Source organism: Macrotis lagotis, chromosome 4 (assembly GCF_037893015.1).
Source record: "Macrotis lagotis isolate mMagLag1 chromosome 4, bilby.v1.9.chrom.fasta, whole genome shotgun sequence".
NCBI classification, from domain to species: domain Eukaryota; kingdom Metazoa; phylum Chordata; class Mammalia; order Peramelemorphia; family Peramelidae; genus Macrotis; species Macrotis lagotis.
In genome coordinates this window covers 104,581,932-104,606,414 of record NC_133661.1, presented here as the reverse complement: position 1 = coordinate 104,606,414, position 24,483 = coordinate 104,581,932, and the positions used below count along the sequence as shown (strand labels likewise).

Here is a 24,483-nt window from a genome sequence, read left to right as displayed (position 1 = left end):
TTTTGCAAAGCAAATGGGGTCAACTTTTAAGGAAAATATGTACCAAAGTGAGGACTGATAATTAGCTCTCCAGCAGATATCTCTGAATCAATATCTAAGACTGCAGTAACTGATCTCAAGGAAGAAAATCCAGAACACGTCACCTGAAAAACTGACTTAGGTTCTAAGAAAGATATTTTTTCTCTTCCCTAGCAGTCTTTGCATGTTTGTCATTTCCTGACTGAGAAATGAATCACTTTTTGTCATAGCTGTTTCTACAAACTAGGGAATCAATGGAATGGGCAGCTAGAATCTAAGGTTGAAGCATACAGGAAATTGGTTGTACCAGCCATAAAGAAGTGGAACCTTGAGCAATTGATATCAAGGAGAGAGCATTACCAAATTCAAGAAAGGACCAAATTGATCCATTCTGAGGGAGTGCTTTCAAACAGTGCCTATTGTATTTCTGACTATCTTTTTTCTTTAAAAAATTTTTAGTGATAATGTTTGTTTAAACTTTGTTAAATTTCCCTTCATCTCCCTCTTTTTTCTCTCCCAGAGAACCATCTCATTCTTTTTTTTCCCAGTGGATTACTGAATACTTTTCTTCTGCACATAGAAGCCACTAAAGTATCTGGCCTGTGGGCTTGTTGGGGGGCTGCATCACAAGTATATGACTCTGCACATCAACACTGGGGGTGGGGGTGAGAACAGATCATTCTACCCAGTCACAAGATGAGGTCTTCCAAAAAAGGACCAAATGATCAGGTACCAGAAGAAGCAGTGAGGACACAGAAAGGTGGAAGAGAACAGGGTGGAGTTATGTAGGGCTGAGCCCCAATCCCCAAAACAAAACTGGTCTACTACTTGGTGCTGCCCATTCTTTGGAGGACTTCTACTGAGGTGACTGTAGCCTACTAGCTCTGAGGCTTCATGGTCATGGAGCTTACTTGGCCAGAGGGTTTCTGAAGTTCCTTCCAGCAAATTTAGCCTTGCTGCCCAGTTCTTCCTCAATTCTGAGAATTTGGTTATATTTGGCCAAACGCTCAGATCGGCAGGGGGCCCCAGTCTTGATCTGCCCAGTGCAGAGACCCACCACCAGGTCTGCAATGAAGGTATCTTCAGTCTCTCCAGAGCAATGGGAAACCATTACTCCCCACCCATTGGACTGGGCCAGTTTGCACGCCTGGAGAGATTCCGTCAGGGAGCCAATCTGGTTCACTTTGAGCAGGAGGCAATTGCAAGCTTTCTCATTCACAGCCTTTTCAATGCGCTTGGGATTGGTCATTGTGAGATCATCCCCAACCTGGATGCCTGAAGTTTCAGTAAAATTCTTCCAAGCTTCCAAATCATCCTGGTCAAAGGGATCTTTAATAGACACCACTGGATAGTCCTGGATGAAGCTCTTGTAAAGGTCCCCAAGCTCAGCAGGTGAGATGTATCTGATGGGATCATCAGGAGACTTGAAGTCCAAGTCATATTTCCCAGACTGAAAGAATTCAGAGGCAGCAACATCCATGCCAATTATAACCTTGTCAGTATAGCCAGCCTTGCCAATCGTTTCCTTCAGCAGCTCGAGAGCTTCTTTATTCTCCAGGATGTTAGGAGCAAAGCCACCTTCATCTCCTGCATTGGTGGCATCCTGTCCATATTTCTTCTTAATCACATTCTTCAGGTTGTGGTAGACCTTAGCTCCAATGCGCATGGCCTCCTTGAAGTCTGATGCTCCAACAGGGAGGATCATGAACTCTTGCATTGCTAGCTTGTTACCAGCATGGGAGTCACCATTGATCACACTGAAGGCTGGAACTGGTAGGATGACTTCTTCATTGCCTGCAAGATCAGCAATATGGCAGAACAAGGAGACACCTTTCTCTGCAGCCCCAGCCTTACAAACAGCCAGAGACACTCCCGATATAGCATTTGCTCCAAATTTAGATTTATTCTCAGAACCATCCATCTCTATCATCAATTTGTCAATCTTCTCCTGCTCCACAACATTCAGTTTCTTGCTAATCAGGGTCCGGGCAATAGTTTTATTGATGTGCTCAACTGCTTTTGAGACACCTTTCCCCATATATTGGGTCTTATCATTGTCTCAGAACTCCAGGGCTTCATGGATGCCAGTAGAAGCCCCACTGGGCACAGCAGCTCTGAAGAAACCTTTTGAAGTATAGAGATCAACTTCAACGGTGGGGTTTCCACGAGAGTCAAAGATCTCTCTTGCAATGATCTTCAAAATCGACATGCTGAATTTCTGGTCGAGGCTGGCTCCGCGGGGTTCAGAGGAGAGAGGCTGAGGGGAACCATCTCATTCTTAATTTTTTAATCTGACTATCTCTTAAAGCAGGAATTCTTTTTTTTAATATACATATTTTATTTGTTTTCTAATTATATATACAATGTAGTTTCTACTTATTTTTTGGTAAGGTTTTTGAATTTTACACATTTTCCTCCCACCCTTCCTTCCCTCCCTCTTCCCCCCACAGAAGGCAGACTTATAATCTTTACATTGTTTCCATGCTATACATTGATCAAAATTGAATGTTGAGAGAAAAAAGCTTATCTTGAGGAAAAAAATGAAATATTAGAGATATCAAAATTATGTAGTACATAAGCCAACTTTTTTTAAAATTGAAGGTAATAGTCTTTAGTCTTTGTTTAAACACAGTTCTTTCTATGGATATTCTCCATCACAGATGTCCTAAAATTGTCCCTGATTATTGCACTGATGGAATGAGCAAATCCATTAAGTTTGATCATCACCCCCATGTTGCTGTTAATGGTATACAATGTTCTTCTGGTTCTGCTCATCTCCCTCAGCATAGCATCAGTTCATGCAAGTCTTTCCAGGCTTCCCTGAAATCCCATCCCTCTTGGTTTCCAATAGAACAATAATGTTCCATAATTGACATATACCACAATTTGTTCAGCCTTTCCCCAATTGATAGACATTCATTCAATTTCCAATTCTTTGCTACCACAAACAGAGCTGCCATGAATATTTTTGTACATGTGATGTTTTTACCCTTTTTCATGATCTCTTCAGGGTATAGATCCAGTAGAGGTACCAAAGCAGGAATTCTTAAGCTAGGTTCCATGGATACCTTAGATTTCAAGTGGTTCCTGATTTAAAAACAAAGATAATTTAGTTGCCCAGGTTAAATGAAGAGGAGATTAAATACCTAAACAACCCTATCTCAGAAAAAGAAATTCAGCACCATCATTGAACTCCCTAAGAAAAAATCTCCAGGGCCTGATAAATTCACAAGTGAATTCTACCAAACATTTAAGGAACAATTGGTTCCAATTCTATATAAACTCTTTGGAAAAATAAGGGAAGATGGAACTCTGCCTAACTCTTTCTATGAAACCAATATGGTGCTGATACCTAAACCAGGAAGAGTTAAAACAGAGAAAGAAAATTATAGACCTATCTCCCTGATGAATATAGATGCAAAAATCTTAAATAAAATCTTAGCAAAACGAATATAACAAGTTATCACTGGGATAATACATTATGATCAAGTAGGACTTATCCCAGGAATGCACGGTTGGTTCAATATTAGGCAAACTATTAATATAATCAATTATATCAACAACAAACCTATCAGAAATTATATAATCATATCAATAGATGCTGAAAAAGCTTTTGACAAAATACAGCACCCATTCCTATTACAAACACTAGAGAGTATAGGAATAAATGGACTGTTCCTTAGAATAATTAGCAGTATCTATCTGAAACCATCAACAAGCATTATATTCAATGGGGAGAGACTAGAGGCATTCCCATTGAGATTGGGGTGAGACAAAGATGCCCATTATCACCACTACTATTCAATATCATATTAGGAAATATTAGCTTCAGCAATTTGAGTAGAAAACAAAATTGAAGGAATTAGAATTGGGAAGGAAGAGACAAAACTCTCACTCTTTGCAGATGACATGATGGTCTACCTAGAGAATCCCAAGAAATCATCCAAAAAACTACTGGAAACAATTAGCAATTTTAGCAAAGTTGCAGGATATAAAATAAACCCTCATAAATCCTCAACTTTTCTATGTCTAGCAAGAAACAGCAGGAAGAGCTAGAAAGAGAAATCCCATTCAAAATAACCTCAGACAATATAAAATACCTGGGAATCTATTTGCCAAGACAGACTCAGAAACTTTTTGAAAACAATTATAAAATACTTCTCACACAAATTAAATTCAGATTTAAATAACTGGGCAAATATCAATTGCTCATGGTTAGGTAGAGCTAATATAAAAAAAATGACAATTCTACCAAAACTAAACTACTGTTTAGTGCCCTACCAATCAAAATTCCAAAAAATTACTTTAATGACTTAGAAAAAGTTGTAAGTAAATTCATATGGAGAAATAAAAAGTCAAGAATTTCCAGGGATTTAATGAAAAAAAAAGTGCAAAAGAAGGTGGCTTAGCCCTACCTGATCTAAAATTATATTATAAAGCATCAGTCATCAAAACTGTTTGGTATTGGCTAAGAAATAGAGTGGTGGACCAGTGGAATAGACTAAGTGCAAGAGCAGGAGACGATTATAATAATCTGCTGTTTGATAGACCCAAATAGTCCAGCTATTGGGATAAAAACTCTCTCTTTGATAAAAACTGCTGGGAAAATTGGAAGTTAGTATGGAAGAAACTTAGATTAGACCAACACCTCACACCCTTTACCAAGATAAGATCCAAATAGATACAGGATTTAGACATAAAAAACAATACTATAAGCAAATTAGAAGATTAAGGACTAGTTTACCTGTCAGATCTATGGAAAGGGGAGCAGTTTATGACTAAGGAAGAGATGGAGAACATCACCAAAAACAAACTAGATGATTTCGACTACATTAAATTAAAAAGCTTTTGCACACATAAAACCACTGTAACCAAGATCAAAAGAAATGTAGTAAATTGGGAAACAATCTTTACAACTAATATTCTGACGAAGGACTCATTTCTAAAAAATACAGAGAACTGAGTCATATTTTTAAAACAAAAAGCCATTTCCCCAGTTGACAAATGGTCAAAGGATATGCAAAGGCAATTTACAGATGAGATCAAAGCAATCCATAGCCATATGAAAAATTGTTCTAAATCATTAATTATTAGAGAAATACACATTAAAACTTCTCTGAGGTACCACTTCACACCTCTCAGATTGACCAATATGACCAGAAAGGATAATGATCATTATTGGAAGGGTTGTGGGAAATCTGGGATACTATTACACTGTTGGTGGAGCTGTGAACTCATCCAACCTTTCTGGAGAGAAATTTGGAACTATGCCCAAAGGACAACAAAAATGCGCATACCCTTTGATCCAGCAATACCACTACTGGGTCTATACCCTGAAGAGATGATGAAAAAGGGTAAAAACATCACTTGGACAAAAAAATCAAGTAAATGTCCTTCAATTGGGGAATGGCTTAACAAACTGTGGTATATGTATGTCATGAAACACTATTGTTCTATTAGAAACCAGGAGGGATGGGAATTCAGGGAAGCCTGGAGGGATTTGCATGAACCGATGCTGAATGAGATGAGCAGAACCAGAAAAGCACTGTATACCCTAACAGCAACATGGGAGTGATGATCAACCTTGATGGACTCGCTCATTCCATCAGTGCAACAATCAGGGACACTAAAAGAGGCAATTTGGGGCTCTCTGCAGTGGAGAATACCGTCTGTATCCAGATAAAGAACCATGGAGTTTGAACAAAGTTCAAGGACTATTTCCTTTAATTTAGGAAAAAAAACAGATATCTTATTGTCTGATCTTGTTATCTCTTATACATTTTGTTTCTTCCTTAAGGATATGACTTCTCTCTCATCACACTCAATTTGCATTAATGTACAACATGGAAACAAAGTAAAGACTGACAAATTGCTTTCTGTGGGGGGGGGTGGGGGAAGGGAAGTAAGACTGGGGGGAAATTGTAAAACTCAAATAAAATCTTTAATAAAAAATGAGAAACAAAAAAGATAATTTGTTCAAATAGAATTTATTTCCTTTGAAATCCTATGTTTTATATTTTTTTCACTTAAAAACATGATTCTGAAAAGGGACTCATTCATAGATCTCATCAGTCAAAGGGAGTCTATGTCTCAAAAAAAGTTAAGTATTTCTGCTTCAAAATCTTACAAAAATATAAGCAAAATGATTAAGCAAAATCAACAGAAAAATTAACCCTGTCTGACATTGTATGTGACATTCAATACCCATAACTACAAAACATGGAGGCAAGCACTTTTTCTCATCTCTTCTCAAGCAAAGCTTTTATTTTATTCTTTTCATTTACATTGTTGTAGACATTATAGATGTTGTTTCCTGATTCTACTTACTTCATTCTGCATTGATTCTTTTTTTTTTTTTTTTTTTTTAGTTTTTTGCAAGGCAAATGGGGTTAAGTGGCTTTGCCTAAGGCCACACAGCTAGGTAATTATTAAGTGTCTGAGACCGGATTTGAACCCAGGTACTCCTGACTCCAAGGCTGGTGCTTTATCCACTGTGCCACCTAGCTGCCCCTACATTGATTCTTAAAAACTTTCCATTTAAATTTCTCAATTTGACATTTCTTATGAACCAATAGCATAACCCCTGACATTCATGAACCAAAAAAGTATTTCCCAGTTGATAGATTCTCACTTTATTTCCAGTTCTTTCCTACCACAAAAAGTGCTTTTATAGATATTCAAGTATATATGGATCTTTTCTTTCTGACATTCTTGGGGTATAAACTTAGCAGTGAAATCTCTGGGTCAAAGACCTTGGACAGGTCACCCAATTCCAATTTGTTTTTCAGAATGATTTTCTTCCCTGACATTCTATTAGTGTGTTTGCCTTCTTACAAGTTAAGAACAGTAAAGATGGACTGGACTCTGAAGAATGAATAGTATGACTTCTTGTCTTCTCAGAGGCCCAGAAAGTCATAGAGGCAAATTGGGGTTGTGAGAATGGAGCTGGCTTAGTGCCAGCTTTGTGGAATTTACAGCTATATTGGGGCCAGGAAATGCTTGGAGCAGCTTTTTTATTTTTGGGGAAACTGGGTCATCTGTATCCAACTTGCCAGGATACACAGACATAGAATGAAACACACGTAGAAACAAATACCTAATGATATACTCAGACATACACACAAAGACACCAACAGACATGCCCTGGTGAGACATGTCAAACTTCTGTCCCAAGACCTATTTTCAATAATTTAATAAAACCTCATTAGCCACCATAACATTTCTTGAATTCATCCCTTTCTCTCTACTCACATGACAAACCTAGGTCAAATCTTTAATATCTCTCACCTAGGTTACAGTAAACTCCTAATACCTCAAGCCTCTTATCACTCAATCCATGCTCCATGAAGCTGCCAAAGTGATTTTCCCCAAGTGCAGATCTAACAGAACCACTCCCCTATTTCCCTGCTTAAAGAGCTCCAATGGCTTCCCAATGTTTCTAGGGTCAAATACAAACTGTCTGCCATTCAAAACCTTTCACATTCTGGCTCTAGTATGTTTTCCCAGTCTTATTATATGACATTTTCCCCATAGCATTTACTATTCAGTCAACCTAGACCATTTGATGTCTCTCATTTATGCCATTCTATATCCCTCCAGGATGGACTTTGTCCTCACCTCCACCCCTTAGAATACCTAGGCTCCTTCAAAGCTCAGCTTATATACCATTTCCCTTATGAGACTTTCCTGACCTTCCTATATCTGCTTTCTAAATATTTATTTTCTGTTTTGTGTAACCATTGTCTCTATCAATAGAATAAAATTCCTCAAAGGCAGGTACCCAATTCTTTTTATGTTCAAATTCACAGTACCCAGTACTAAGTGGCACTTAGTAAATGTTTGCTGTTTGATTGACTTCTAAGCACTGTGCTACCATTGGAATTGAGGAAACAATAGCAAAAATGAAAAAAAAAAAAGGATGATGTCTTTAAATAATTGCCCGGGCTCATCCTTCTCTTGAATATCCATGTAGGCTGTTCTGAATGTGATCTAAGGTCTTCACTTAGCCAAGGCTTTATCATGTGGGCCTTGGAATCTGTATTAAAGAATAGAACTGGTCTCCCTAAGGGAGATCACATTCTAATAATAGGGAGATATGGACCTAACAACAAAAATAATTTGCACTCAAATGCAGGGAGGGGCAGGAGATTAATCATTTTACTAAAACCATCCATGTGTACAGAGCTGTAGGGTTACAAAGAATTTTCATTTTAGTTGTCTTATCTGAGTTTTGCAATAACCCTATCAATAAAAGGACTTTTCATTCTTGTCTTTGTATCCCCAGTCCTTACCTCAGCTCCTAGCTAGCAATCAATAAGAATTTATGAAGTACCTAATAGGTTAAATTGGGGATAAAAGACAGAAAAAGATAAGAAAAAAGGGAAAAAAAGAAAGGAAAAAGAAAGTCTTCATCCACAGAGTTTATATTCGTTTAGAAGAATAATCACAAATATTTATTAAACTCTTACTATGTGCTAGTCGCTCTGATAAAAGTATCTCCAGTAATGAAGTTATTTGAGATAATGTACTTAGGATATAAAATTACCCATGGGATACAAAGGAAAAGCACAAGTAAGGAATACAAAATACAAAAGTGAGGACAGTTCCTGCCTTCAAGAAGATTATATATGAATGGAGATGACATATATGAATTGAATATAAAATATTAATACAAAGCTTATTGAAAGCAAACTGAGCATGATAGTAGAATCTGGGAACTGAAAGGAGCTTAGGAAAGGTTTCCTGAAGGAGAGAGCACTTAGGAAATCAGGAATTATAAGAGTCAGCAGTTGAGAGGGAGAGCATTCAAAGTATGGGAAACAGTCACTTCATCATTATAGAGATGGGAGATAAAATGATAACTGAATGCATGGAAACTAATGAGATCACCAAATGAGACAGTATAATGGGAGAAAAGAAGAGTCCTCTGAGAAAGTCATAATTAATAGGTGTGACATGGATCAAAATCCATCAAAAATAGACTGAGAAAGCACTTGGATGAAGGAAAACCAAGAGAGAGCAGAATCTTGAACACACATAGAGAAAAGAGCAAGAGAAGACAGTCTGAAATATCAAATGCTATTGCAGAGAGGTTAACTACAATTTCAGTTAAATAATAAAGTCAGAAACTGGATTTCTGAGGGTTCAGGAGCTAGGAAGAAGAATGAAAGTAGAAGTAATTATTGTGGATGGCTTTTCCCAAGGATTGTAGTTGAGAAGGGGAAGAGAGATATAATGTGATAGATGTCAGGGATATAGGATCAATAGTTTTTTGGGTTTTTTGAGGATGAAGGAGACATTGCTCACATTTGTAGGCAGCAGGAAAAGGACCAGAGGTAGGGAGAAACTGGAGATTTTGGAGAGAATAGGAATACTGATAGTAGCAATTTGTGAAAGAATTTGGGAGGGAATGGGATCAAGAAACCATGTAGGTTTTCATTGTCAAGCAGAAAGGCCATCTCATTAGAGACTAGAGCAAAGGAGGATATCGAGGAGAGAGGATATCAGAAAGACGTGAGATGCAGAAGAAAGAAGAGGGGAGATCTTGGCTAATAGCCTTATTCTCCTCCTATCCCAAGAATAACATCTTGGGAAAATCCTGTGTGAAGGAGGATTTGGAAGTCCCTATGAATTTGAAGATTAAGTTTTAGTTTGAGATAGAGATGAAAAGATAAAACTTTATGATCAGATAAAGAAAATTCAGAATTCTTGATGCAGAAATAGAACACTTGTGGATAATGGCAAGATCAAGGGTATGAACATTCTTGTGCATAGTTGAGGTGTGATGGAAGAGTAGTTCATGGGAATTAAATAGAGGAATTGGGAAATTGAGATTTTGAAGAAATATCAACTTGTATGTTGAAATCATCTACAATAAAGAGTTGAAGTAGAGAAAAAAAGATCCAGAGACAGGCACTGAGAAAGGGGGGAAAATGTCCTTGAAAGTCGGTAGAGAACACTGCAATCTAGATTAGGAGATAAATTTGAATTGAATGAACCTCAAAGGAGAAGGGATTGCTAAATGATGATGATAGAGAATCTGGAAGGGAGAATGGCAAAGAGTAATAGGGAGTATTTCAACTTCCATGGGAAGTCAGATGGAGTCAGAGGTAGGTTATTAAGAGAAAGTCAGAAGATGGAAGGAGAAAAAAGATGATGTTTCAGATGATTGCAAATTTGTTCATTATGAAGTAGATAATGTCCCAGATGGCACAGTGGAAGTATATATATATATATATATATATATATATATATACATATATAGTCAGTTATATAGTATCTATATATATAGTATATTCTCTAGTGAGAGGATGAGATAGGATAGGGTTGAGGGGAAAGGGAATGAAGAGTAGACAGCTAGGATTGGGAGGAAGAGATTTGTTCTTCATCAGAGCAATTAAGTATCCCAGGAATAGGGATATAGATCATTGAGACTAGGCAGAATAACAGGAAGGTCTTAAATTGAAGTGAGGTGTTCAAAAAGTTCAGGTTTTGATGATTTGGATTGACATAGTTCTGTTCTTCAACTTGCTAGACTGTTCTTGAATTGAAGCAAGCCTGGTGGGAATCCTAGTAGAATTGTGTCCTCAGGATAGTTGGAAAGTCTAGCTAATAGGGGAACAGGGATTTATTCCAGTCCAGAACAATACCCTTAATTTAACAGATGAGGAAACTGAGGAACAGAGACAAACATCCTCCTTCACCTCTCTGAAGTATTTAATACTGTTGCCACCTTCTCCTTCAGGACACTCAAACTTTTCTTCCTCTTAAAAAACACAATATAGATAGTTCTTGCTTTATGAAAGTGGAGCATTCTGCAAATCTCTATGTAATAAAGTGATTTTTTACCCTATGGGGCATGAGCAGGGGAGAGAGGGAGAGAGGAAAGAGCCTGCATGTCCATGGAAGGAGACAACTGATAATATGACTTGTGGGGACCAGAGATAGAGAAGCAAGAGGAGGAGGAACAATTGACTGGGGTCAGTCACATTGGGGCCTGGCCAGAACAGACAGAAGAGGACCAGAGACATACAAATGGGGATACACACCTGGTAACCAAATAGAAAGAAGGGTAAGGGAGGGGTGGGGCAGGGAGGGAAGAGGGAGACACGTGGGAGTGGGTCAAAAGTCTTAGGTACAGACCCAAGGTCTCAAGCCAAGTCCCCTTTGGGAATTGGCAGTGATGGTTGTCTCACCCTCACCTTTTTTTTTTTTTTTTGCTTTCACTTGGAGGACTTTTGAAAGTTGTTTTTTTTTGGGGGAGAGGATGCCAGAGCACCAAACTGAAGACAGAAGTGGTGAGAGAAAATACAGTACTGTATAGTAAAGTTAACATAGAAGGTTTTTTTTTAATTTAAGGCAATAGGGTTAAGTGACTTGCTCAAGGTCACACAACTAGGCAATTATTAAGTGTCTGAGGCTGGCTTTGAACTCAGGTCCTCCTGATTCCAGGCCAGTGCTCTATCCACTGCACCACCTAGTTGCCCAGAAATTTGTTTTTTTTTTTAATATGGATTTCAAAATTCTGAAAATAGTCAAATATGCAAATGAACTTTATAGAATTGAACATAAAATGAGAACTGTCTTTTCTCTGTTTTAACTTCTGCCTCTCACTGCTCCATTTCTGTCTTCTAAACTTCTTCTCATTCCTTAGGGTAGATATCACCAAGATTCTGTCCTCTAACTTCTTTTCTCCCTCCACTGTCTCCTATGACGATATCATTCCCTTCCAGCACTTTAACTATCAATTCTACACAGGTGACTCCCACTTGCAAATCACTAACTCTTCTCATTCCACTGAGACCCAGCCCTGCATCAGGTTGGCAGTTCACACTGAAAGTGTCCAAAGCTAAGGTTATTATCTTTCCCCCTCCCAACCTGCCTGCATTCCAAACATCTTTATTTTTAAAATATTTTCAGCATAATACCACTATTCAACTTTAAATTTCATTTTAAATTTTTCAAGGCAATGGGGTTAAGTGGCTTGCCCAAGGCCACATGGCTAGGTAATTATTAAGTGTCTGAGATTAGATTTGAACCCAGGTACTCCTGACTCCAAGGCCTGTGCTCTATTCACTGCACCACCTAGCCACCCCAAAATTTCATTTTAAAAGAGATGATCACCTAAATATAATTTGTCTGTCTACAACTTTAATAGAATTTTTAAATCAAATTTAAATGAAAAATATGGCCAACCTTATCCTAGAACAAGTGACATGGTATACAAAGTTTTATACAAAATGAATTGTCTCTCAATATCTAACCCCTTAGGAAAAAAAAAAATTTGTTGTACAAGTAACTCTCATAGTCTGCCACCCTGAAACCTCAGCTGTGTCCTTCTAAAACAATATATGCTAATGCTAACACTAGAACTTTAAAGAATACTCTTGGTATGAAACTGGACTATTGGTACAGAACTTTGTATTTAATAGCAATGCATAGTGAGTATGCTATTGTCATAATGCTCCTGTAACAATTAGATTTGAGAGACTAAAGTGAGTCTACTGTCCAGATTCAAGTAAGCAGCAATTTAATTGACCAATTATGTGGTAGTTGGAACACTTAAGGCTTGTTATAGGTAAATGAATCTAAATTGACATTGCAGCAGTGCAATATATATAAATATATATATATATATATATATATATATATATATATATATATATATATCTTAAGTTCCATATAGCTATATTTCCCTTTGACATCATGTTATGGGGGAGGGAGAAAATTTTCCCTTTAAAGATAAACCAAAGAACCACAATATGTCTCATTTGTCTCATGCTTCATTTTGTAAAGCATTTTGCAGACACATTCTTCAGTTACTCCTAAATACCTAATTTCATTGAAGAATTTCCCTTTTAATTCATCAATGCAAACTTAAGTTGGCTGAAGTAACCTAACAAAGTACCATTATATTCGAGTACTTAGAAAGTGACCTTTCAATAAAACTATTGAAATGCATTGTCTGGAATGTTTTATGCACTTTTAATAAAGCAGATGATCTCTACTAAAAAAAAGAGATGACATCCAGGCAAAATATTTAGGATTTATTTTGTGCTAGGCACACTTTAATACAGTTACTAAGGGATCTTAGGGAGATATATTGGACAAATGTGATAGGGGCTATACTATGTGACTTTAGGGTAAGAACAGGACTGAGCTAGGTTCCTTTTTTTCCGCTTCAGTTTTTTTTTAGTTTTTTTTTTTGCAAGGCAAAGGGGGTTAAGTGGCTTGCCCAAGGCCACACAGCTAGGTGAGAGACCGGATTTGAACCCAGGTACTCCTGACTCCAGGCCTGTGCCTTATCCACTGTGCCACCTAGCCACCCTGGCTTCAATTTTGAGAGTAATTTTAAGAGTCCTATTTGCCTGTGGTTGATTAAAACAGAAGAAGAAAGAACATTCAAGTCTTAGAGCTCCCCTGGAATAACTTCCAGAAAAGTTCAACTAAAGTATGTGATGTTTGTTGAGGATTGGTAGTGGATACAAAAGAGTGTCATAAATCTTTCCCTCAAACCAGATTTCCCTCTGATCTGCAGGTAGCCTGACTAGAGTACATTGATTTCATTAAATTCTACTCAAGTGACATTTACTAAGTATTAATTATGTCAGATTAGATGTTGGGGCTACAAATAGTTCTTGCTTTCAAGGAACATGATAACATATTATAACATAATAGATGAAAATTTCTTTTGTCCAGATGTATAATTTCATCAGAATGGGCAGTTTCCTAATGTGGAAACTTCTTCCACCAATGTGTATCTTTAACTAATCAATAATTTATAATCTTAAAGAGGTATTTGGAAGCTCTAAAAAGTTAATCATTTTGTCTTTGGTCATACAACTTGCATGTTACAGGAAAAACTTGAATCCTCATGGAAGTTCTGCTACCCACTCTGCTACTCTACCTCTTCTTGTGAGATTAGTTTGTCCTCCAAAAGGAGCACTTAGGGTGAAATGGGGGTGGGAGATAGCAGGTCAGCATCTTACACTTGGAAGGGCCAGTCTGGTTGGATTTGAGTTACTCTCTCTATTATCAAATGAGATCCTGTTAAGTGCTTCAAAACTATAACATGTTATACAAACTTGAATTAGAACTATCATCATCATCATCATCATTATTATTATTATGGGAGTTGATGGCTCTTTGAGGTTTTTTCTCAGAACACCACCCTCACCCTAACAAATGTTCGTGGGAGGCTGGAATGCAACTCATATCTGTTTCCTAAGCTGTTGAAAGTGAGTACTGTTATTCATCGTTGGGCAGAGGCTGGGGGACCACCTGTCAGAGATGCTGAAGGAGAGAGTCCTGCTTTGAGTGGGAGTCTAGATTAGTTGACCTCTACAGTGTCTCTAAACTCTAAAATTCTATGATTCTCTAATTCAAAAATTTTACAAATATTCGATGATGATAGGCAAGGAAAGTGTATCTGCTTTTAAGGTGCTGTGAGTTGTACAGAGGCTCTGGGATCTGGGGAGGCACGAGACAGGCACAAGTCCAAATGCTTTTAACTCCAGGAGAACAGTAATTGGTCCCAGATTAGCTCATCCTTTTCTCCTCTTGAAACCTTGAAGCACAAATTCTTCCCAAAGGCAAAACGAATTATATTGATACTTTTATTGGGGTCACGGAGAAAGTAAGCATCTGCTTGGCAGGAGACTGAAGTCATCAGACTTTTCTAATTCCTCCTCTGAGGGTTGAATGAGCCTAGGGAAGACTCTAGAGAACCTTCACTGATCAGCAGCAAAATTTGTATTAGCTCTGCCACAGATCCGCGAGGTTATCCACAACCACAACTGAAAACTCAAGGCACAGTTGTAGGTCGGAGAATAGATAGACTGAAAGTTCATGTTGGTTTTATCTCTTCATCCTCCTCAGCCTCCCTTACACTCTTGGTTTGTCTCAGGTTGGCAGGAAACAGACAAATAGTAGCTGGATTCTGATCTTTAAAATAGCTAATATGAGAATTGACTATTGGTCATGAAAAGAGGACTCAGAATTCACAAATCTAATTAGACTGTGAGAACTGTAAAGGACCTTAAATCTCGTCTAGCTCAATTTTCTCATTAAAAAAAATCTCCAAACTACTTAGTATGTATATGTTTGTTTTCTATTTAATAGTAGCTAGCATTTATATATTACATATCATGTACCAGCCACTATGCTAAGCATTTTCCAATTATTATCATTTGATCCTTACTACAACCCTGGGAGGAACTATTATTATTCTCATTTTACATATGAGTCAACTGAAGCAAATAGAGATTAAGTGACTCACTCAGGATCACACAGCTAGTAAGTATATGAGGCTGGATTTGAACTCAGGTCTTTCTGACTGTAGACCCAGTGCTCTATATGCCACTTAGAGTACAAATCTCCCTTCTCTACCTTCTCCCTCCATCTTCCCCCCTCCACTCCTCAAATATAAGCTTCCATAGGGCAGGAATTGTTTCATTTTTGTCTTTATATTCTAGTGCTTAGCACAGTGTCTGGCATGTGCAGTAGCAAATGCTTGTTGAATTGAATTTTACAGTTAAGGAAACAGGATCAGGGAAGGAAAATTACTTGCCTTTACAATCAGTAAGTGTTAAAGTTGAGATTAGAACTAGGTCAGTTCATAGTAGTTAACATTTACATAGGTTTGAAAAGTTCTTTACAGATTTTATAACATTTGATACTCACAAAAACTCTTTGAGGAAAGTGCTATTATTATTCTCATTTTGCAGATGAAGGAGATGAGGCTGAGAATAGTTAAGTGACTTGCCCAGGATCACAAAGCTAGTAATGCCTGAAGTAAAATTCCATTTTCAGTTGTTTTTCAGTCATGTCCTAGGATGCCATTTTTGGCAAAGATACTGGAGTGGTTTGCCATTTCCTTCTACAGCTCATTTTATAGAAGAGGAAACTGAGGCAAACAGGACTAAATGACTGGTCCAGTGGTTTCATAGCTAGCAAATGTCTGAGTACAGATTTGAATTCCAGTTTTCCTGACTCCAGGCCTAAAACTCTATCCATTCTACCATGTAACTGCACAATGCCCACTGTGACATTTAGCTGCTTCTTGAAGTTCCTTGCTCCTGCTCTGTCACTGTACAAGAGAAAGCATAGAGGAAAATATATGATAAATAATATGTACTTTGCAAAATAACATAAAATAGATACATATAAAATGCTATACAATAAGTAAAGAAACAATAAATAGGTTAATGTTTATGGTATTCCCTCTGGCATTCTTTCTTCATGTATGTCCTTTGGGAGAATCCACCTTATCAAATGGGAGCCTCAAGGGTTAGGTTTTTTTTTTAATTGATATTTTATTACTTTTCAAATTATATATTATGAAAGTTTTTCAACATTCATCCACATGCATGTTTATGTTACATAATTTCCTTTTACACTCCTTTCTCACCTCCCTACCTTCAATGGTGAACAGTCTATTAAAAATTATACATGTACATTTGTGTTTAGTTTGTTTACATATTAGTCATTTTCTTTATGAGGAATCAGAACTAAGTGAAAAGAAAGTAAATGATGGGATAGGAAGGAAAAAACATAAGAGAAATTTTTTTTAAAAAAGTGAACATATTGTTCATTCAGATTCTGTAAAATTTTTGTTTGCTTTTTTTTCTTTGTCTGGATGTGGATGGTATTGTACATAATGGATCTCCCAGGATTGTCCTAACTCTCCCAAACTGCTGAGAGGAGCTGCATCCATCAGAGTTAATCAGCTCACAATGTTGTTAATATATTCTCTTGGTTCTGCCCCCTTTGCTCAGCATTAGTTCATGTAATTCTTTCCATGCTTCTTTAGAGTCCAACCATTCATGGTTTCTTATAGAACAATAGTACTCTATAACTTTAACCTGTGTTTATCTCTATTCTTCAAATGTGTTTCTTGTAAAAAACATATTATAGGATTATGTTTTTTAATTGATTCCACTTTCTGTTTCCATTTTAGGCGAGAGTTCATCCCACTCAGATTTTCAGTTAAGATTACTAAATTTTTATTTCCCTTTATGTTATCTTTCCCTATTTGTACTTTTCTCTTTCCTTTTCTCTTATTCCTCCTCACCAATGTTTTGCTCCCTTTCCCCTTTAACTTTTCTTTAAAATTTTAACTTTAAGTTTACTTTCATTTATACCTTGGCCTTCCCTTTTATCAGTCCCTTCTTCCTTTGCTTTCCCTCCACCACCACCCCCACTCTCCTCTAGGGTAGAATAGATTTTTAAACCCAATTGAGAATGCATGTTATTTCCTTTCTGGGCCAAATCTATTGAGTAGAATTTACTCAGTGTTCACTCTCCCATCTTTCCCTGTCCTATAATAGGTCTTTGTGCCTCTTCACCAGTTGTTATTTATCCACTAATGCCTAGCCTTCTCCTGATATAGTCATAATTTTTATTTTTTATTGTTTTAACTCCTTTTATCTGACCTAATAGAAGTACTCTCAAAGTTCAATCAATGAAAGAATGATTGATGGGTTGATTGATAAGCAGTATTGCCTCATAGTCACTAAGTATCCTCCCCTCTTCTGTCTCATTAGAAATACACTTTTCAAGAGTCATGAATCACATCAAATTATAATCACTTTATACTTTACCCCCCTTTTCAAGTATCCTTCATGGACCCCCAATCCTCATGAGCCAAAGCATCATGCAAAGCCAAATCATTTCATGAATAATTTGTACCCTGTCCCAAGCATACTTCCTTCAATTGTAACCAAAGTTTCAAGCAAAGCTTCTGTCTCTATAGTCTCTCTCTCTATCTATCACTATAGCACTTCAACCATTGCCCTATATATAGCCCTTCCCTACCAAAGTATCCATTAAATTCTCTTCCATAGTCCCTTTAGCACCCCAACCATGGTACTAAAACCCTTGTTAACTAAAGTATGGATTAAGACAAGATCACTTCTTAATCTCCTTATGTCTAAATCCACTCCTGCCCTCTGCCTCTATTGTACTATAAACCTGTTAACTAGTAAAATCACTTCTGATTTAATTATGTATAGAGCCTTTAAATCCTCTAAATATTGGGACACCCTGAAGGTTTCTCTTAAGAACTTTAGCATTGATTGTAAGAGACACTGGCAGAGGACCACCCATCATAGGGTGCTGTCATCAGAGAATGTGCTAAACTCTATGAGCAGGGTAGAATTAAAGTAGCTAAGATATTTAATTATAAGGTAAACATCCCAGGTGTTCACTTGAACTATTTGTGCTTGACATGTGTTTGAACATTCTGAGTGCATATGGATCTGATCAGTCACAGTCAGATGCATTGTAATTTGTCTTAAACAGAGTAATATCATTTTGGTCTTCTTCTATAAGGAAGGAAAAGAACAACCATAATCATGTGCTCAAAGTACAATCTCTTCAACTATTTTCTACCCTTTAACTATCCTAAGATAAATACAATTCTCAAGAGTTAAAGTTATCTTCCCCTGTACCATTGTATACAATTTAACATTCTTGACTAATATTTGGTTAGTTTTCCCCCTTTCCATTTATTTTTTTATGCTTTTCTTGAGTCTTGTATTTGAAGATCAAATTCTCTGTTCAGTTCTTTTTATCAAGAAATTTTTGCAGTCCTCCAATGAACATCCATTTTTTCCACTGACAGAATATACTGAATTTTACAGGGTAATAAATTCTTGGTTATAATCTTGGGTCCTTTGCTCTCCAAAATATCATAGTCCAGGCCCTTCAATTCTTTAACAGTGAAGCTGATAAGTCCTATGTAATTCTCATTGTGTTTCCTTTATATTTAAATTGCTTCTTTTTAGCTGCTTGAAGTATTTCCTCCTTTATTTGAGAATTCTAGAATTTGGTTATATTCTTGGAGTTTGTTTTCTGGGATCTCTTTAGGGAGATGTTTTATATATATTTGGGCAGTTTTCCCTGATCATTTCCTTTAAGATATTTTCAAGACTCTTTTTTTTTTGATCTAGCTTTCTGGTAGACCAATAATTCATAAATCATCTCTCTTGGATCTATTTTCCAGGTCATTTGTTTTTCCTAAAAGGTACTTTATATTTTCTTCAATTTTTTCAGTCTTTTGAATTTATTTGATGGAATCTTTGTCTCATAGATTCATTGGTTTCCTTTTGTCCATTTCTAATTCTTAGGGTTTTATTTTCTTCTGTTAACTTTTGTATTTCCTTTTCCAGTTGATTAATTTTACTTTTTGCTGACTTGCATTTCCTTTCTAGTTGGTCAATTTGAGTTTTGAATGTGTTGCATTCCTTTTCCAGTTCAATTTTATTTTTTGAAGAGTTGAATTCTTTGTCTAGTTGGTTATTTTTACTTTTAAATGAGTTGATTTCTATGGTCAACTTTTCTCTCTCATTTCTTTTTTTTCTATTTTTCTTCTTCCTCTATTTTTTTGGTTTTTAAATTCTTTTTTAAGCTCTTCTGTGAGGTTTTGGACTTGAGTCCAATATAGACTCCTTTGAGACTTCCCATGTAGGTCATTTGTCACTGCTTTCTTCTTCTGAGGTAGCATTTTATCATCTCAATCTGCATAGTAGCTTTCTATAGTTAGCACTTTTAGTTTTTTTTGTTCATTTTGATTGTTTGAACTCTGCTCCTGGGATATAAAGTATCCCAGAGTATAGACCCAAGCTTTTTTTGCTGAGACTGGCCAAGATGTTGCCTATGCAGAAATTTGTTTCCTCCTTTATGTCCAGACTCTGGCTATGTGGTTGTTTGTCAGTCCTGTCTGTTGCTCTAGTGTTCCTAGGATTCAGACTTTGTCTGGGATTGGGACCCTCTCTGCTGGCTTGCTATATAGCTGCAAGGACCTGTGCTATTGTCCAGTTGCCAGGACTTGACTGCCCTATGGCTAAAAGCCTCCCTCTGTCTTTCCTGCTCTACTGTCTAGTTGGGCTTTACTTCCCCCTCTCTCTTCCCTCCCCTAAAAGACAGAACTTCACTGAAGAGCCTCCTCTACAGAATCTGACCTTACAATTTAGGGTCATAGTTTAGAGCTGAGAAATACCCCAGAGACCATCTTTTCTATTTTTTTTTTTGATGGGATCTATAGCTTTAATGTCTGTGTAGAGATTTCACTTAGCATTGTATAGGGCAACTCTAGGAGCTTGCTAGCTTCATACTGCAATTGGTTCTGCCCCTTTGGGATAGGATTATTAAACTGGTTTTTTTTTTGGCAAGCTGATTTTTAAATACATAGGACTACAAAGGAAAATAATTATATTGAAAGAGCTATCCATTTCTCTAATATCTCTCTCTCTCTATGTCATCTATATCTATAACCAAGTTCACAGACTCCAGGTTAAGAACTTACCTTACAGTATTCCATCAAGCATGGTCTATCAAATATGGCATCTTTTTGCAGGAGAATAGTGCCTGCTGCTGTAATTGATTCTAATGAGCTGCAGTGTTTGCTTTTTCTTATTACAAGTTAATTCAGTCAATGGAAAGACAATCATATATATCTTCCTAACTAGTTCACCTAGCACTTTTTGTTCATGCAGACAATGCCAGGGACAATATTTCAGGTTACAGTCTCTGTTGGAGTTGTGATTTCCTCAAATATTCCTGAGTTACTGGTTAAATGTCACTTACTTAAGCTTAAAATCCTAATGGAATATGAGCTTGAACTAGAAATGAACTGTGAAGTTTCCCAGTGTTCCAAGTCATCCAATGGACCTTGCTACCCTGCAACTACCATCAAAAATAAAATTTGGGGGCAGAGATAAGAAAATCATAATTCAGATATGCCAGATCATTAGAATCTCACATTAAAATTTAGGGTCATAGCTTTAGAGCTGAGAGGTACCTTAGAGACCATCTAGTTTGACCCTTTCATTTTATAAATGAGAAAACCAAAACCCTGAAAAATTAAATAACTTATCCAAGGTGACACAGGTAATAAGTATCAGAAATGGATTCTGAGTCTTGGCTGGATAGAGGTTAGCCAGCTGGAAGCAATGAAACTATTTAGCCCAAGGTGATGATTTAGGAGATATGGGGGAAGAGAAAAAGGATAGGGAATAAGTATTTATTAAGTGCCTGCTCTATGTCTAACAGTAAATTAAGTATTTTACAAATATTATCTTATTTGATGCTCTTGTCTTTCTTTTTCTTTTTGGACAGGTTGTAGGCAATGGGGTTAAGTGACTTACCCAAGGTCATATAGCTAGTACATGTCACGTGTCTGAGGTCAGATTTGAATTCAGGTCTTCCTGACTCCATGACTGATACTCTATCCACTGTGTTACCTAACTGCCCCATTTGATATTCATGTCAACCTTGGGAGGAAGGTGTATTATTACTATCACAATTTTCCAATGGAAGAAACTGAGGCAAACAACAATACAGGGGTTACCCAGGTAGTAATTATCAAAGATAGCAAATTCTGCCTCTGAAACACTACCTGTGTGACCCTGAGCAAGATACTTAATCTTTCTGAGTCTCAATTTCCTTGTGGTTAAAATGGAAAGATTGGATTGGATGATCTCTAAGGACGCCTCCATCTCTAAATCTATTATGGTATATATTTCTCAAAAGATAGTCATTTTAATACTTGAAGGCATTTATTTTACATTTCCTAAATATTCTCTTTTTTTTTTTTTAGGTTTTTGTTTCTTGTTTTTTTTGCAAGGCAGTGGGGTTAAGTGGCTTGCCCAAGGCCACACAGCTAGGTAATTACTAAGTGTCTGAGACCGGATTTGAACTCAGGTACTCATGACTCCAGGGTCAGTGCTCTATCCACTGTGCCACCTAGCCGCCCCAATATTCTCTTTTCTAAACTAAATTTTAACTAAAATCTGAATGACACATCTACAAAAGTCAACAAAACTTCTATCTTTGGCTAGCAGCTAGATGGTTCAGTGGACAAAGTAGTGGGCTTGGAATCAAGAAAATATGAGTTCAAATTCAGTTCAGATGGTTACTATATGACCTTGAACAAGTTTCTTTCTGTCTTATTTTTTTTTCAGTTGCAAAATTTAGATATTAATATCATCTACCTCCCAAGGTTGTTGCAAGGAATAAATGAGATTATTTCTGTCAAGTACTTAAGAGCTATATGATGTTATTGTTATTAATTATAATCTTCAGGGTTCAGATAGAGGAATTCCAAAGTCTGGATAGACTTTCGGAAGTCTTCACATCTAGGACCTTTTGATTTGGTGTCCTATTGTTGGCAGAGATCTCTGATAATGACTCTCACTTTTTGTCAATCTTAGCTTGTGGATCGAAGAAAAATAACTCAACAGCTGGTTCCAGTCAAAAGAAATATCTACCTGTCATCTTGCCCTGAGTCTCTTGAGCCCTCAGTTCAAGTTTCTGGTGCTTTGGAGTTGTGAAATTCCTCTAAATCCTTGACCCTTTCTGCTTGCTTCCGTAGCTTCTCTCTTATCATTTCCCTTTGCCCACTTATCTTTTAGGCCCTACCAGGTAGACAGGTACCTATTGCTTTGGAAGGAAGGAAAAGAAGGAAAGAGACCAAAGTGTGAGTGAACAATATAGACATTAGTACTAAATACATAATATCAGAACTAGATTATTGAAATTAAAGGAGACAATCCTTCCTTTTTTGCTAACAACTGATATCACATTTATTTTTCTTAATTGATTAAAAAATTTATTTATTTTTCCAACTACATGCAGATAGTTTTCAACAACCATATTTTTGTAGGGTTTTAGGTTTCACATCTCTTCCCTTCTCACTCCCCCTGACAGAGAGCAATCTAATGTAGGTTATGTTTAATCATGTTGCAACACATATATTTTTATTAAATAAAGTTTAAAAGTGGAGAATTTAAATTAAAATTTAAAAATTCGGGGGGGGGGATACTAGATTTGGAGACAAATACATGAGTTATAATCCCAGCTCTGTATTTACTACATGAAAAATTTTGAAAACATGGCCTCAGTTTTCTTATCTCTAAAATGAGATGGCCTCTTAAGGTCCCTTCCATCATCTTAGATGATACCTAATATTCATTGATACTATGAACTATAAAGTAAGTGATTTAAGATAAATAACTCTAAGATCTTTCCAGCTTTAAGCCATTATAATGTTTGATTTTTTTTCAGCAGAAATGTAGACCACTGTTTGTCTTTGAAGTTTTAAATATATTCTTTAGCAAGATGCAACCATAGCTTCTTCTGTGGAAATGAGCCGATGGCTTAGGTCTACCAAAAGAAAATAAAGCAATCAGATTGCTTTTGCTGAGCAGCATGAATGAACCCTGGGTAAACAAGGGGCAAAAGAGGCCACTGAATTGTAGAAACAAAAAGCTACTCATCCTGCTTAGCCCTGCCCTGGGCAGATGTACAAGCTTTCAGAGAAGATTATTTTTTTTTTGCAAGGCAAAGGGGGTTAAGTGACTTGTCTAAGGTCACAACAACTAGGCAATTATTAAGTGTCTGAGGCTGGATTTGAACTCAGATCCCTTGACTCCAGGGCTGGTGCTTCATCCACCTAGCTGTCCTGAAGACTTAATGTTTGGATAAACTTGTAGCGATCAGAGATGACCTACAGCAGACTGGGCTGCCTATAAGGCAGTAGTGTCCCTATCACTGGAAGGCTTCAGGCAGAGGTTGGATCACCATTTATTGGAGATTTTATAGACATATGTATTCAACTCATTGACTTCTGAGGTCCCTTCTGATTCTAAGTTTCGGTCATACAAGCCCTTGTTAACATTGATCTCAGTAGTATTATTGTCTGTGTTTTCATAATAAAAGCTAGTATTTAAATAACATTTTAAGTTTAGCAAAGTGCTTTTTCAAATATCTCATTTGACCTTCACAATAACCTGGGACTCTATTTTTTTACATTTACAAATGAGGAACTTAAGGCCAATAGAGGTTAAATGACCTGCCCCGGGTCACATACTGTTTGAGGCAGGATTGCAATTAAGGTATTCCTTTTTCCTAGGCCAGGACTATCCACTGTGTCATCTACTTAGAGAGGGAGAACTCCAAAGAGAGTTAACATTTATTGATTCTAGAGCCCAAAGGGGACAAAAATAATCATTAAAAACAATCAAAAACTGTTTTTATTTGTTACAAAGAAGGGCTTATTTGGTGTGTGTGTGTGTGTGTGTGTGTGTGTGTGTGCGTGTGTATGCGTGTCTGTGTGTCTGTGTGTCTGTGTGTAGCAAACACATCCAGAAGTGACTATAATTTTTTTAAAGACATTAATACATTTATTTTAAGAGAGTTTATTTTACCCCCTGTGGGGGTGGAAGTGGGATAGAAAGAAATTAAATACTTGTTAATTGAAAAAATAAATTAAAAATGAAAATGAATAACAAGGAAATATTGCAGAATTCAAAAGCATGACTAGTTAGTCATTGTAGCGATGATCTGCTATCACTCCTGAAGCAACTTTTCTAAACTTGAATCACCCAAGAGCCATGAAAGCTTCTTCTTGGGTTCAATGTTATCATTTCACAAGATGCCATCTTTGGGTTCATTTGTCTGATGTTC

The 24,483-nt window shown here is 36.9% G+C and overlaps 1 pseudogene; it reads right to left on the bottom strand.

The window, feature by feature from the left end:
• Positions 1 to 786: 786 nt before the first annotated feature.
• Positions 787 to 2,299, bottom strand: LOC141519982 (alpha-enolase pseudogene; annotated as a pseudogene).
• Between the last annotated feature and the right edge of the window lie 22,184 nt (positions 2,300 to 24,483).